General features: G+C 46.1%; 1 pseudogene; it reads right to left on the bottom strand.

The window, feature by feature from the left end:
- Positions 1–1,074: 1,074 nt before the first annotated feature.
- On the bottom strand, positions 1,075–12,252 carry LOC122138444 (annotated as a pseudogene).
- Between the last annotated feature and the right edge of the window lie 3,398 nt (positions 12,253–15,650).

Genomic DNA, 15,650 nt, shown 5'->3' with positions numbered 1-15,650 from the left:
AGAAGTAGAAACATTATGTAATTGAAACTTTCATTATAAAAACTTCATTAAAGCATAATTTAAGCAGTTGGATAGACTAAAAATCAAGTCAGTTTTACCCTTCAGTATTATAGTAATGTAGTAGCCAAGGCTGCCAATGGACTCTAGATGTATATTTTACAGCATTAGTTAAGAGAAATCTTTTTCTTAAGAAAATTTGTCATGTGTACCTGATACTTATATATCCAAAATAATCGATATTAGAATCAGATCAAATAAGCTAACTTGTGAATGATACTTTCGAACCGAATGGTGAAATTTGTCAAAACCCAGCCCTATATATATATATATATATATATATATATATATATATATATATGAAATGTTGCGATGATCAGTGTAAGTACTAGAGAATTATGTTTTCACTCTCATTATTTGATCACCTGTCAGGGGTTTTAATGTTGCGGCTGATCCAATTATGTAAGTACTTTCGAGGAATTATGTTTCACTCTCAAAATCATATCTTTGGCAGTTTTGTTTGTTGTTTGACATTAGCCAGTGTGTTTCAGGTGCGTAGGTTAGATCATGTTGCATTATTGTTAACATGTTCATGACAGAAGTGGTCAAATTATGTAAATATTTCTTCTGAACTGTTACACAGAAGAGGATACTTTATTAGCAGTGAAATTCACAATCAGTCACAAACTTGTCATGTATCATAATCATCATCATCATCATCATCATCATCAATCATCTTTCTTTATTTGACAAAGCTGAGAAAAAGACCTCCCCATCATGAACTGCTTAAAACCACGTACATGGGCTAAATAGATTCACTAAATACAACTACGTGCCCCGTCCCTCGGTATGCTGAGGGCAGAGACTCGGTCCGAATTAGGAAGTTCACTGCTGCAGGATCAGGCAGATCAAGTTAGTTTAGGGTTCTGAACAGCACAGATTTCCCCCGGACCATGTTTTTGTCCAGTCTTGATACATCACCAGGTGGCTCCCTCCAGGACTACACACACACACAAAGAGCTAAATGTATGGGGACACAGGAGGGCAGATGCAGCAGCTGGCTGTGTGTTTGTGAGGTTAGCTGCTCCTCCCGAGGTCAGTTTGGGGCAGCACTGGGACAGACGGGTCAGCTGCACCGGGCGGTGACATCACCACAGTCTCTGCTCCCCACTTTAACAGCCGCGGGCGGCGGGTTTTATGCGAGCAGGCCGAGCAGATGTGGCCTTCATTCTCAGCCATCCACAGGACACCCCCACACACCGATGAACCACCGCCACAGTCAGCCACCAAGACTTGGACCCAGTCCACCTGCAGGCAGGAGTGTAAACACAGCGACACTCAGGGGTGTATCACACTAGGGGTTATCTGGAACCGCGTGCCCCAGCGGCGCCTGACTCGGTTGGAAGAGGCGGGCCAGAGCACGGTGCACAGTTAGTGTGATCGCTAAACTGATACGTGCAGTGCGATTTCTGAGCGGCAGATGCGATAGATCTATTAGGGTCGTGTGTCACCGCGTCCCAAAGACTCAAAATAATGAACCACAAAGTTAACAAACGGATGCACTCCACTGTGCTGAGCGAGAGCACCGCTGCCTAAACTTCCTATTTCCCGCTAATAAAGTCGGGATTATGAGCTCGTTGCATTCAAGTGATTTGTTGTCAGAAAGAATAAAATGTAATATCGCATTGGTTGATAACCTAGGCTATAATTTGCTTTAAATGCCTATATATAAATAGGCACTATTTTAACGACAAGACAAGGTGATGTAATAATAATAAAGAATAGCATCGACAGCAGCTGTCCCTTCCACCATGTTTAAAGTTTATGGCCCACCTAACTCCCAGTAACCTCCCAGTAGTAAATACGACTTGACAGGCTATCCATCTCCAATTTCTGATTAAGAAACTCATATTTACGATAATTCCGGTCCAGAGCGTAAAGTGCAATGTGAGTGCAGGGCAGCGGGGGACAATCGTGCTCAGGCTGGGTTCAAGACAATCTAGTGTGAGTAGTTCTTCTGTCAACACGTTCAGACTCCAGTGAAGGATCACTCACCTTGTCCTTGCACGGCCGCTGGCAGTTCTTGGCGGCGCAGACGGCATTCTCGTCGTCGTTGGAGTCCTCGGCTCCCAGACCAGTCCGTGACTTGTAGGAATTTCCGTATAATCTCCGGTTCTTCTTCTCCAGCCCCGCCTTGGGAACTCACCTTGGCCGCCGCCTTCTCTCCTCTTCCTCTTGCGCTCTTTCTCCTCCTCTTTTATCGAGACCTTTGGCCACTGCTTCAGCTCGCGGACTTGTCCGGTTCAGCTTCAGCTTCTTCTTCTTGGGCTTGAGCTCCAGAACCCGCTTCATGTCTTGTTCGTGGACCCGTCCCTGCACGCCGCCGGCTGGCCAGAAGCAGCATGCTGCTCGCTCGCTCCAGCTTCCTCTTCCTCTCTTCTCCATGTCCTTCAGCTCAGCTTGACGTGTTTGTCCAGCAAGCTCCTCATGCTGCGGGAGCACAGCAGTTAAGAGGTCAATGGCTGACACGAAACATGTGCTGCACAGAACCCCCATGAGACCAGAGACCATTGAGCTGTGGTGTGCTCTCACCTCCATGCCTGCCAGGAACTTGTCTTCTAGGGCGGTGTGTGGCCTTCAGATCCTCCATATGTGGCTGCGTCTCGTCCAGAGACACCTCCAGCAGGTCTCCTCCATCTCAGCTCCCTCCACAGCTGGGCCTTGCTTGCCTGGCGAGAGCTCCAGCACCGGAGGCTCCCAGGCTGCGCGTCCCAGCGGGTCTCCTGGCTGCTTGCGTGGCGCTCGCCGGATCTGATGAGGAAACAGATATCTGGTTACTGGATTCCTTCTACTGTCTTCCTCTACTTTGTAAGTGTGTAGTGACATCTTTTACTCTTCCCCCCTGCGTACGGAACTTCGAGGCAGAGGATACGCGTGCTCAGTGCAGAAAGAGGACTCCGTTGGCCACATGTGACTGCCCCTCCTCCCGAGCTTCACAGGAATCTCCCTCGTCACGAACAATATCGGCTTCACCCCTGAGTCCTGAGGAGAGAAACACGAGACAGAGAGACTGAAACTGATAGCAGCAGGGAGACCACATCACATTACCATGCGGATCTTCATCCCATGAGGAGTAAACATCAACTACATGAAAAACACTAGCGATGGTTGGATCGTGGTGAAAGGGATTCATCACATACCTTACGCCATATCCATAAGTCTCTGATGTCCCTCGCCTGGAGTCCGGCCTCTTCATCATCATAGTCCATCGAGGGTCAGGCAGGACGCGGGCCCCGCTGAAGCCGGCCTGCTGGAAGGTCTGGATGTGGGTCTGAGAGTGAAACAGAAGTTAGTCAGAGCACTGATATAATCAGACGTGGATGGTGGGGCACGCGCCTGCAGGTCGGGGTTTGGCGGCCGCCTTCTGCAGCTCCTCAGCGCTGATGAGATCTTCTCGGTCTTCGCTACGAAGCCCACCATGCGCTGGCTGAGCACCGAGCTTGGCTAGGGCGGAGGAGAGCTCGTCGGTGGCCAGGGCCTGTCGAGCGCGGTCCTGCCAGCTCCATGGCTCTCTCGGTCAGACACCAGCGCTTCTCTCCTCGGTACGACCGGCAGCTTCTGCAGCGACACCCAGCAGCGGACAGGATGGTCTCTTAGCCGCCGTCGCCGCGAGCTGGCACAGTGGGCACAGGGAACTTGCTCTCTCTTGCCGCCGGACACCAGCTTCTTCTGTGAGTCAAGCGGCAGCGGCACAGGCAACCGTGGAACCAGTCCCTGCACAGCTCACACTGCAGCATGAAGTCACCGGCCGCCCACGCACAGACAGAACTTCACCTCCTCATGCGCCTCCACCAGGGGTCACCCAGCCAGGTTAGCGGCGCTGAGCGAAAGTGGATGGCTCTCCAGCTCCTGCCGCCTCTGGCTTGAAGGAGGCCACGACGGCGGCTGGGTCACGTGGTGTCCTCCATTGTCCTCCAGGTCACCCAGAGCCGCCCAGCTCCAGGCCAGCCCTTCTCCAGCAGCTCTCTGACACGCTTTGCGCTTGCTCTTGCTGCGCCGCACACACCGATGTCCACGCTGGCTGAGCACCTGCAAGAGTTTGACACAGGTTCACTCAGCAGCTGATTCTCCTGACCTCACTGGCTGATCACGCGGTCTTGTTTTTTCAGACTTGGCCCATGTCATTTTGATCAGTTTTGTAAAGAAAACAAGATCTAATTTCTTAAGCTTCATTTTATGCCTCATGTAAATGCATCTTGTTTTAAGCTATTTTGTCCGGCAGGTACTAAAGGCAAAAATACTGAGGCTAGAACATCATGTTTAGCCGCCCAGAAACCATGTCTGTCATAGAAGACATTTATAGCCATAAAATACTGGTCAAAATTTTAAATCCCTAAAGCCAAAGTAATTGCATATATAATTTCTCCTACATATTTCCCACTAAGTGCAGAGGGGGGTCTCAACTCTGGCCCTCCGAGGTCCACTTTCCTGCAGAGGTTCAAGCTCCAGAAAAAGCCTTGATCAAACTGAGCCTGCCTGTAATTTTTCTAGCAATCCTAAACACCTTGATTAGCTTGTTCAGGTGTGTTTTTATTAGAGTTTGAGCTGAACTCTGCAGGAAAGTGGACCCGAGGGGCTGGAGTTGAGACCCCCTGCACTAGTGTGTCATTGTGTGTCACCTGCTGTAAGGTGTGTGTGTGTGTGTCACCTGCAGCAGGCTGTAGGTGGAGTTCTTCTTCAGGAAGGTGCTGGCTGCTCTTTCTCCAGGCTCTGGCAGAAGCCACCTCAGATCTACCAAGGCAGAGCCTCTCTAATCTGACCGGGATGGAGCCGGCCCTCTCGCTAACAGACCCCTCCAGCTGCTCCAGGTAGGCTTAGTTACCGCCGCTCTGCTCGTGGAGATCGAGCAACAAAAGACCCAAAACGGGCACAAATATCGAAAATAAAGAAATACAACACATCTCAAACTAATCGAAACAACATGTCGAACGCCGTTGGCAAGTTGGATAAAGCATTCTTCAAATAGACGCCCTGCTATGAGTCGCCATCACAGAGTGCTCGCAGACAAAAGCACCCTCCACAACATTAACTTTAACTATACCTTTGATGGTGAAATGATCTTCCCACACTCACCACAATAAACACCACCAACCCTGAATGCAGAATGTTCACGATTCACCCATTAATAAATCACCGTTCTAGCTTGTACCAGTCACTGAACAAATGCGCTACGAAACCCTTTTATTACTTAGCATTTCTAGTGCGTTTTCTTGTGTTGCTTTCAGAATGAGCAGTTTGTTGTATTCCCATTTGTAAGTCAGCTTTAGATAAAATCACCTTACTGAATGAATAAAATGGTAAACAGAAGTGACATAGGGCATGGCCCCAGGAAACACACAGGTCACGATCATGAATAAGGGCCTACCACTTTGGCCGCGTACCACGTCTTTGGCTTCTTTTGTGCAGTGGCGCCTCTGAGGGCCCAGAACATTGGGCAGTCATTACGTCGTGGGTGTAAATTATCTGCTTGGCCCTCCCATTAATGATGCTTTCAGCCGCCAGCTAGACCTGTGGCGAAGCCTACAGAGAGACAGGAGTTGGACAACATTCACAACCACAGAATTTCACAACCACACAGGACTACTACACACTCATGTTGCTTAGAGTGTATTCGATCCATAATGAGAGGTCACCGCTGGCCTGCAGGCAGGCGCGCGCCACCGCTTCCGCTCCGCCAGTGCATCGGACAGCGTCAGCAGCTCCACTGCAGCTACAGGACCATGGCCTCTCCATCGGTCGCGAGATAATGACAGGTGGCCCACGAGTCGATCCGTGCTGCATCAGACCGCTTCATCAGTCTCCAGCGCGATGGCGCCTGCGGCCCCATCAGCCGCCAGCTCGCACCTCGCCCAGCCAGCGCGCACTGCTGCATGCGCTCCTGCTTGAGACGGGACTAGCTCCGGCAGCTCCAGCTCCAGCCCCGAGCCCAGCTCCAGCGCGCCTGCAGCTTCCCGGAGCTGGGTCTACGTCAGCCCGCGCGCTGCCCGCGCGCCAGTCGCCTGCAAGTCCTGCATTCGCGTCTCCTAGCAGCTCTTCCCCGCGGCGTCTGACCGCTACACACGACAGGGAACACGTCCAGACCGGATAGCATCAGACCGTCAGATCGGCCGCGGCGGAGGCTCGTGGACTCACCTTGACGTGTCGTATGCCTGGCTGATGGACGAGGGGCAGGTTCGGTACAAGCTCTGCTCAACACAAACACCTTCAGTCAGCTCCTCCACCGCCAGCTTGCTGGGCGCGGCTTTCTGTGCGCGCCAAGCGGGACGGACATCTTCTTAAACAGACACACACACACACACACAGGGCCTGAGTGATAGGGGACACACACACACATATCTCACTCTAGTCAGCGCTCGGCAGTGCGCGTGTACACTAGGTGTCCCTGTTTGTGGCTGAGCAGCAGCTGGAGCCACAGACGAGCAGGTCTCGTCAGCCTCCTTCACCGTAGGTTCTTGAGGCCGCGCAGCAGGCTGTTTCTCCGGGGTACTTCCTGTCCTCCTTCTGCGCCCTCCATCAGCACCTTTCAGCCTCGATCAGATCTGTGGAAGCACCAGCCGCACTCGCTTATAACCTGCAGATGTGGACTAAAGGGGGCGCTCATGTGTCGTGGTCTGAACCTTTCTGTTCTTGCGTTATCGGGTCAGCCAAGTGCGCCTCCGTGACCCCTCTTGGCCCAGGTGTCGTAAGACCGAGCACGTGTCCGTTTCAAACACCCGTAGAGCATGGCCGGGAAACCTCGTCCTGAAAGCTACTCCGAACCTGCAGCACATGGCATGTGAAAGCTATTCTAGTTTAAATCAGCACATCAGGACTGAGGACAGTGATGAGTCAAGTGAATGTAACCCGGACGCCGCGCAGCGCGAGTGTCGGTTGATCCCAAGAGCTCGTAATCGCAGGCACTTCTGTATGCTGGTCATGCGCTAGCCCCTGCAGAGCTCGGCCGCTTGATGCAGACTACACCAGACCTCCAAGTGCCTTGTAGCTGTAAGGTGGAAACCAGACGTGAAAGCAGGTAAGAGCGCTTTGCACTTCTCCAGCACTGCCGCTCACCCTGGGTCTGCACGGCTCTCATACACCTTCCCGTCAGCGGTGCACTAAGCCACCCCCTGCACTGGATACCGAAAGTACTTTGTGCAAAATCAACACTCAAGCAGTTTACTAATATGTAAACAGCTGGTCAGGTTTGTATTTACTTTCAGCTTCAATTGTGGCTTTGTCTCTATTTATTATTAGATCCTACTTTTTTGCTACTTCATTTTAAATTTCCAGCACTGATACGTTCGCTAAGATGTCTTATATTTATACTTGAATTTCTAAACAATAGTTAAAATAAATACAATATTAAACTGATTTCCAGGTGCTTTTTAACTTTATAAGGGTGGAAATTCCTTGCAAACTGATAGTAAAAAACTGTTAAATATGTGTCACGTTTTGTCAAATTATTAAATTTAAGATTTAAGCACAATTCACACCTAAAATAAATAAGATACTCACAGAGTTGTTTTAAGCAATTGCATAATGAAGTGAATGCAATCAATGCTTTAATTAAACCTATGGACATTTTTGAATACAGAAATACTGGAATGAATGGGGAACAAAGCTGACAGCCTTTTAAATATGAAACTAAATTCACAAGTATGTGTTAATGAGGTTTTAATGAGTGAATCATTCACTCAAATAATTTGTTCAAAGCTGCTGAAACATTCAGGAATGCAGTTCATAAAGATATCAAAATATCTCTACTTTACAAGTAGGACAATCACAGCAGTTCTGCTCTAGCTTTGTGCTTTCAAACTATTTCATTCTGAAAAATTGACAGCATTGTTTCTAAATGTCTCAAAGTCCCTTAATCATGCTAACTTCAAGTTTTTTTTTTCTTTAAACGGTTGTATAAAATCAATATTACATTTCAAAGAGAACCAATATTCAAGAAAACCGCACTCTTGCCAGGGTTTCTGCAGGATTTTTAAGCTCAAATTTAAGTCTTTAAGACCTTTTTTAGACCTGCACAAATAAAATTAATACCATATGAGCGGGTAGGGCAATGTCTATAGTACCATATTAAGCTGTAAGATTACTGTAAAAAGCATAATTTACAGTCCAGATACAAGTTTTCACAAAAACAAAGTTTTATAAGATGATAAACTTTACATTTCAGCCTTTAAACCATTTTTTTAAACAAATGGATGAGTCAAAATTATTAATTATTATATTCATTTAAACAATTATCAATAAATTATTGTATAAATCAAATAACATAAAAAGTGTGTTATTGCGCTGGATATCTTCAGGACTACTGTGGACAGCTGTGTGGGGGATCGGATCTATCACATTTGTAATCATGCTTACTTTTGGAGATTAAACAGCACTCTTCGCAGGATATTAACTCTATGAAAATAATATAAATATATACATTTTCTGCCCCATATCTTGAATTAAGTGATAATTCTAAATGCATTTTACTCGACTGATTCATGCAGTGAAAGAACGCGACTCTAAATGCACACGCGCACTAGTCTGACCTGCTAGACTTCATCACCTAAGGTATGCGTGCACTCTGTAGGTGTGTTTGTTTGCTTTCATGATATATACTCAATATTGTATCGCACATCAATATTACGATATTATTGCACACGCCTACACTGTTTCGATTTTCCAAATGCATTGTCTTCTTATTGATCCACCAATTCACATTTTAAGCTGTGTGTATTTGCAGGGTAAAAACATGTGTTGATTTCTGTATTGGTCTGAACTCAGTTTTACTGAAAATGCTAATTTATTCTCTGCCAGCAGGTGGAGCGTTTGGTAGAATATATCTGTTTCCGGGGTAACAGCAGAACACAAAGCAGCAGAACCAGACTTTGAACGTGCATAGCGCTTCGTGTTTATTAAATGAAATCATAGCCTTTTGAAGTTTAATCATCACATTCAGCCGTATCACAATTCTGAACTTTCCGTCCGCAAATTTAAGACCTCTTGAAATCATAATTAAGACCCCGTGGAAACCCTGCTAGCTTACGTGATATTGCTAAACTATTATATGTTATAAAGATAAAAAAAAAGGTTTTGTTCTCAATAGATCTTGAATTTTGGTGGCATTTGCTATTAATTTTGGTTGTATTTTTGCCCCATGTTCGTTTATTTCTGACCTTGATGTAGAAGTTGTTAAACTAAAGTCGGTCTCAACAGCGTATTACCATTTCTGTGGTACTGGACGTTTCTGAAATACTCGCGGCAGTGAAATGCTAATGGCATGTGAGGCGGGTGTCTCACCGCCTCCTGCACGGCTGCTCAGTCGGCTCTCCTCCTCGATCATGTGTCCAAGCTCGACCACAGCCGCCAGCCAGCTCCACGCCCAGACTCTCCGATCGGCCCGCCATCTTACACACCAGCTCTCGCGTGGAGAAGACGCAGTAGCGCCTGCAGACGCCGTATGCGCCACACACTGCCTCCCGATGGGCAGCTGCACAACACACACACACGTGTATGTCATCACACACAACTACATACAAACCACATGCTGAAGACCTGCTGCTCAGTTATGTGTTGATTCACAGTGGCTCTAGAGGACGCACTCCAGTCTGCAGTGCAGAAGTTGGACTGCCCCAGCAAAGTTGTAGCCTTGATTGAAGCCGCTGTGATAGGCTCTGGGAAGGTGACGGACAAACTCTCCCGCCAAGACTGATTGGTCCGTACACCTGTAATATAATGAGGCCTGTCAGTGACTGCTGAGGAATATCTGTCAAATAACACTGTCCTAAAATACTGCTGCCAGTGGTAAAATCATTTTTTTGTTAATTTCTTTAGCAAGTGTGAAGCTGGTTTTGTCGGTGAGCAGCAGAATACAGGGCAGACGAAGAGGAGGCCGGCACTGGACGCCGCGGCTCCATGAGGAGGTTAGTTCATCAGGGCGACCAGCTGGTGCAGGAGGTCCGGCTGAGAGTCGCAAGAGCCCGAGCCATCTTTCTTCATGACGGACTCCAGCTGCTCGGCGGGCGCAGCTGGAACACCGTATCAGGTCTTGGGGTCGCCCCTGATCAACAGACACACACATCACCGCCACTGCCTCTGCTGCGCCTCCACACGCTGAACATCAGCACATGCAGGACTCACCAGTGCAGGTAGTTGGATGGAGTAGCCCAGTGGTCCTCGATGTGCCAGCAGAAGGACGAAGCACATGCCCATCGCATTGCCAGGGAGCACCTTCATGCCGCCTGATGTCTGCGCTGATGTGCGTTAGCACCGACTGCTCCAGCACCGCATGTTGTTCAGGTTCCAGCCCGAAGTTTGTGTCCTCGCGACACCACATCACCAGAGAAATCAACACTCACGTGAGAATCAGGAATACCTGTCTATGGTGTGTATATATATATATATATATATATATATATTTTCATCTTGTTCTTGACAGATCTGTGTGTTTTTGTGTGAAGTTTCATCTTGTTCTTGACAGATTCATGCACTAGTATGAGATGCAGTCGTATGAAATGGAGCATCTTACACGTCCTCGTCAGCCGATGAGTTTTCTTGCCGCCTCGCGACTGAAATCCACTGCCCATGTCCTTGGAGCTGATATCAGCGCAGTGACTCCACGATCACGCCCTCCTCGATGCTGCTGACCAGACGCCAGAACTCCTTCTCCACCAGTCCGTGGGCACCATCTGACACACACACAGCATGTTTACATGCGTTAACGCTGCACTCTGAACCCAGAACTCTGCTACAAATGCTGAAAACTGTGTAGACAGTCTTTAACGACACTTACGTGAACCGGCATGTTGAAGTAATCAGACTTGAAGTGGTCGGCCATCTCGCCGAAGCTCTGAGCTGTACTCACGCGACGGGCCTGCTCGGGCCGTCAACGCCTCCCCGAGGCTTGCTGCACTCCCCGTGTGACGGGCGGCAGGACTTCAGTACATCACAGAGAAGCTTTCGATACAGCATGTGTGTGTGTGTGTGTTGAGCTGTGAGGGCGGCTGTACCTCTGCCACACACCTCCTGGGGCAGCCAGTCTCCTTGGGCACGCCCTGCAGCGTGGAGGGATCAGGCAGAAGGTGTGGTAGCTGTCATCACAGCCGCCACACAGCAGGAGGCGGTCCTCCCCGCCGCCTCCGCTTCCACACGCCATGCACATGTACAGGTCGATCTGTCAGTCACACACACAAAACACACTCTGGAACATCGACTAACAGCCATTAAAGCAGCGCTGCATAATAACAGTTTTAGGTCAAAAACACAGAGCAGACATGTTTTTGCAGCGGGCCGCTACACAGGACACATGCTCAAAACATCAGGAACAGAAGAGAGCTTATGAGTCTAAAGATGTGCTTTGAAATGATGACCTGCTGACTTCAAGGTATTGACGTATGGAGGCCACAGGGCTCAGTATTAGGTCCTTTACTCTTCTCCTTGTACAAGCTCCTCTTAGGGGATATTATCACAAAGCATTAACATTAGTTTTCACTGTTAATTAGATGACTTTCAGCTTTATATTTCCTCCAGACCTGGCACATTTGAGTTAATTTTAATTACCTTTACTTTTCTAAAATTAATTTTCTTTTAAATCTTTACCAAAAACAGAAGTAAAGCAAAATCTCGGGCTGCATGACTGTTTATACCTTAGACAATGTAACTTTATAATCATTCAGCTGTAATCTGCTAAATGTGACTATAAAGCATTAATATATTATAAACATTAACATCATGATTTTCTGCAAGGTTGCTTCGAAATGATGAGTATTGTGAAATGCATTATAAAAAACACAGTCTTAGAAAGGTGATGAATGAAGAGCTGGATGAATCTCATTACATCTCCACGCATGTATCTGGCAGACGCTTTACTCCAAAGTGAGCTAAGAAATCACATCACTAGTTGGTCTCCAAAAAACCTAGAAAATGGACATCAAGTCACATTGTGATGGTAATAGTTGTGTTCATGTTCATAAAACACTACAGACTGGTAATGACAGTAACAGAGTCCACACAAATGGCTTGGACAGAGATGCTGACTTATTGCTCCTGTATTCAAATGACGAGGACACATTAATGCAGATTCAAGGCCTGAGAGAATAGATTCAGATGTATAACGTCCTTAGTGCAGTCTGGTACTGACTACCAGCTCAAACACAAAAAACAGATATACGTATTCTGACACACAACCATACTCACATAATTGACCTCCAGCACCTTTTCCATGACGATTTTACAATAGCAAATCACTGACTTCATGTGATTTGCTCTGAGGAAGCCTCATCATCTGGACAATACACACAATATTGCAGGCCCACACCGCTGTCTGCTGGGAACAGCACTGATGTCCGTTAGAGAACTGGCCAACGCCTCACCTGAGTTGTCATGATGTCTAACCTGGAATCACCTGCACGCCTATTTGGCCCGTGAAAGCTGTACCTTGAGACATTGGGCACAAGCATCAGCACAGGCTCACGAGACAACATCAAATAAATACTGTCTTTTCTGATCTTCTATTCAGAGAAGACAGGCGAGGCCTGACATATAGAAATCCAATCCGCCCTGAGCCACAGAGGGGAACGCCTTCCACTGCCTCTTTCATCCTCATCTCCTCTGCACCTCCAATGCCTCTGTATCTACATCCGACTGTCAGGGCCTTCTGGGTAAAGTCAGAACGCCCACACACACACACACACACACATCGGCCAGATGGCACGCGACACGCCCACACAGCCAGTGGCAGTGAGCCGTGACTCACGGCCGCCCGCCTGGAAGAGCCTGCACGATGCGGATCCCACAAGTGAGAGCTTGTTGAGGACCCCACACCTTTCTCTGGTAGCCGAGGTGAAACCTGGCGTACTGCTGATCCTGACCAGCCGCCCCAGACCGGCCAACCCTCCTTCGCCACTCCATCAGCCACCACAGAGAGAGGAGATCAGGCTCATCATGGTGTTCTCAGCAAATAACGGCTTCAGACACAACAGTTCAGCAATCTACTTTATATAAAAACCACAAAACCACAACGCTCAAAAGAGGAGTCTCTTCTCTACTACCAGGGCTGCATTTATTTGATCCACAGTGTCAGTGAAATAGTGAGTATATTATCAGAGCATTAAAACATCTGTTTCTGTGAATCTCTGTTAAGAAGTGTAATTTATTTCTGTGATGTGCGGCTGTATTTTCAGCATCATGCACAGTCTTCGAGTGTCCACATGATCTTCAGAAATCATTCTAATATGATGATTTGCTGCTCGAGAAACATTTCTGATTATTATCAATGTAGACACGGTTAGTACTGCACAATATTTTGTAGAAACTGATACATTTTATTTTTTTCAGGATTCACAGATGAATATAAAGTTCAAAAAAACGGCATTTATATGAAACAGAAATCTTTTATAACATTATAAATGTCTTTACTGTCACTTTTGATAATTTAATGTGTTCTTGATAAATAAAAGTATATATTTATTTCAAATAAGAGTCCAAACTCTTGAAACATGGCGTATATAACACATCTCTCTACAGCATGAAGGCTGATGTGAGCGTGTTTGCAGCACACACACACAGACACACTCACACACACAGACACACACACACACACACACACAGACACACACACACACACACACACACAGACACACACAGACACACAAAGACACACAAGACAGACACACACACACACACACACAGACACACAAAGACACACACAGACACAGACACCACACACACACACACACACACACACACACCACCACAGACAAACACACCGACGAGGTACCTTTGCCTCGCAGGTACAGGTCCAGCACTTTTCTCTCCACGTGAGGGAAGGGCGCATTTTGTCAAGCCCTGGAGCTCCCAGAACTTGGCGATCTGGTCGGGAAGTTGAGCTTTGACTCTGGTGAGGGCCTGAAGAGAGACACGAGGTGAGAAATCAAACACAGCTTCTGTCACAGGACTGAGAGACTGAACTCACCTCCAGCCTACAATTGAGTTGAGCCGCTGGATTCGAGGAGTGAAGCGAGAAACCGTGCGCACGTCGCAGGCGAAGGGAGGCTGCCAGCCCTACAACACACACACACACAGCAGCTATGAGTCTGAACAGAGCAGCATTCACACACCACTTTAACCAGAGCCACCTATTACTGCATTCGTGATCATCTGACCCCATCACTTCAGCATTAAAATAATGGCAACATTAAAATCCATGTAATAAAACTACCAAAAACATGATAAAACAACATTAGAAAAAACAAATACATAAAAATGACAAAAAAAAAATACTCAAAAATTACTTCAAACTTTTAAGATTTAAACAGCAGTTGGATCTGTTGTCACCGTGTTTTACTGTTTTTTACTATGGTAAATCTCTGGTGTTTACTGTGTTTTACTATGGTAAATCTCTGTTGTTTTATCAGGTTTTACTATGGTAAATCTCTGGTATTTACTTTCGTGTTTTACTATGGTAAATCTCTGGTGTTTTACAACTGTGTTTTACTATTTGTAAAATCTCACTTGTGTTTTACTGTTTTTTACTATTGTAAATCTCTGGTTGCTTTACTATTGTGTTTTACAAGGTACATGGTAAATCTCTGTTGTTTTAATGTGTTTTTACCATTGTAAATCTTTGGTGTTTCCATCAGTGTTTTACTATGGTAAAATCTCTGGTGCTTACTGTGTTTTACTATGGTAGGCCTCTGTTGTTTTAATGTGTTTTTACTATTGTAAATCTCTCTGGTTGTTTTACTGTGTTTTTACTATGGTAAATCTCTCTGTGTTTTACTGTGTTTTTACTATGGTAAATCTGTGGTGTTTTACTGTGTTTTACTGTTAACATAGTAAATCTCTATGGTATTTTACTGTGTTTTACTATTATTGTAAAATCTGCTACAAAGTGTTTACTGTGTTTTACTATGGTAAATGTCTGGTGGTTTACTATTGTAAATCAAAGCTTTTTACCGTGTTTTACTATGGTAAATCTCTGTTGTTTTACTGTGTTTTACTTTCTATTGTAAGTCTCTTGGTGTTTACTGTGTGTTTTTATTATGGTGAAATCTCTGGTGTTTTTACTTTTATGTGTATTACTGTTGTAAATCTCTGGTGTTTTCATGGTAAATCTCTCTGTTGTTTTACTGTGTTTTTACTATGGTAACTTCTGTGTTTTACTTCATTGTAAATCTCCCTTGGTGTTTTAATTGCTGTGTTTTTTACTGGCGAGAGAGATATTTAGAGGAGGGGTTTTGTTATTTACTGAGGTTTACTATGGTAAATCTCATTGTTTACCGTGTTTTACTATGGTAAATCTGTGTTTTACCATGGCGAATCTCTGGTGTTTACTGTGTTTACTATGGTAAATCTGTGGTGTTTACTGTGTTTTTTACTATGGTAATCTTTCTGGAATTGTTTACAATGTGTTTTACTATGGTAAATCTCTGGTTGTTTAATGTGTTTTACTATGGTAAATCTCTGGTATTTACTGTGATTTACTATGGTAAATCGCTGTTAAACTGTGTCTGCTATGGCAGTCGCTGATCTGTGGTGGTTTCTCGGTAGTTTACTGTGTTTTTACTATGGTAAATCTCTGTGTTTTACTGGTGTTTTACTGTGTTTTACCGTGCCTTACT

The sequence above is a fragment of the Cyprinus carpio genome, chromosome B9 (assembly GCF_018340385.1).
Source record: "Cyprinus carpio isolate SPL01 chromosome B9, ASM1834038v1, whole genome shotgun sequence".
NCBI classification, from domain to species: Eukaryota; Metazoa; Chordata; class Actinopteri; order Cypriniformes; family Cyprinidae; genus Cyprinus; species Cyprinus carpio.
Note: the sequence above shows the minus strand (reverse complement) of the source record. Positions and strands in the feature narration are given on the sequence as shown.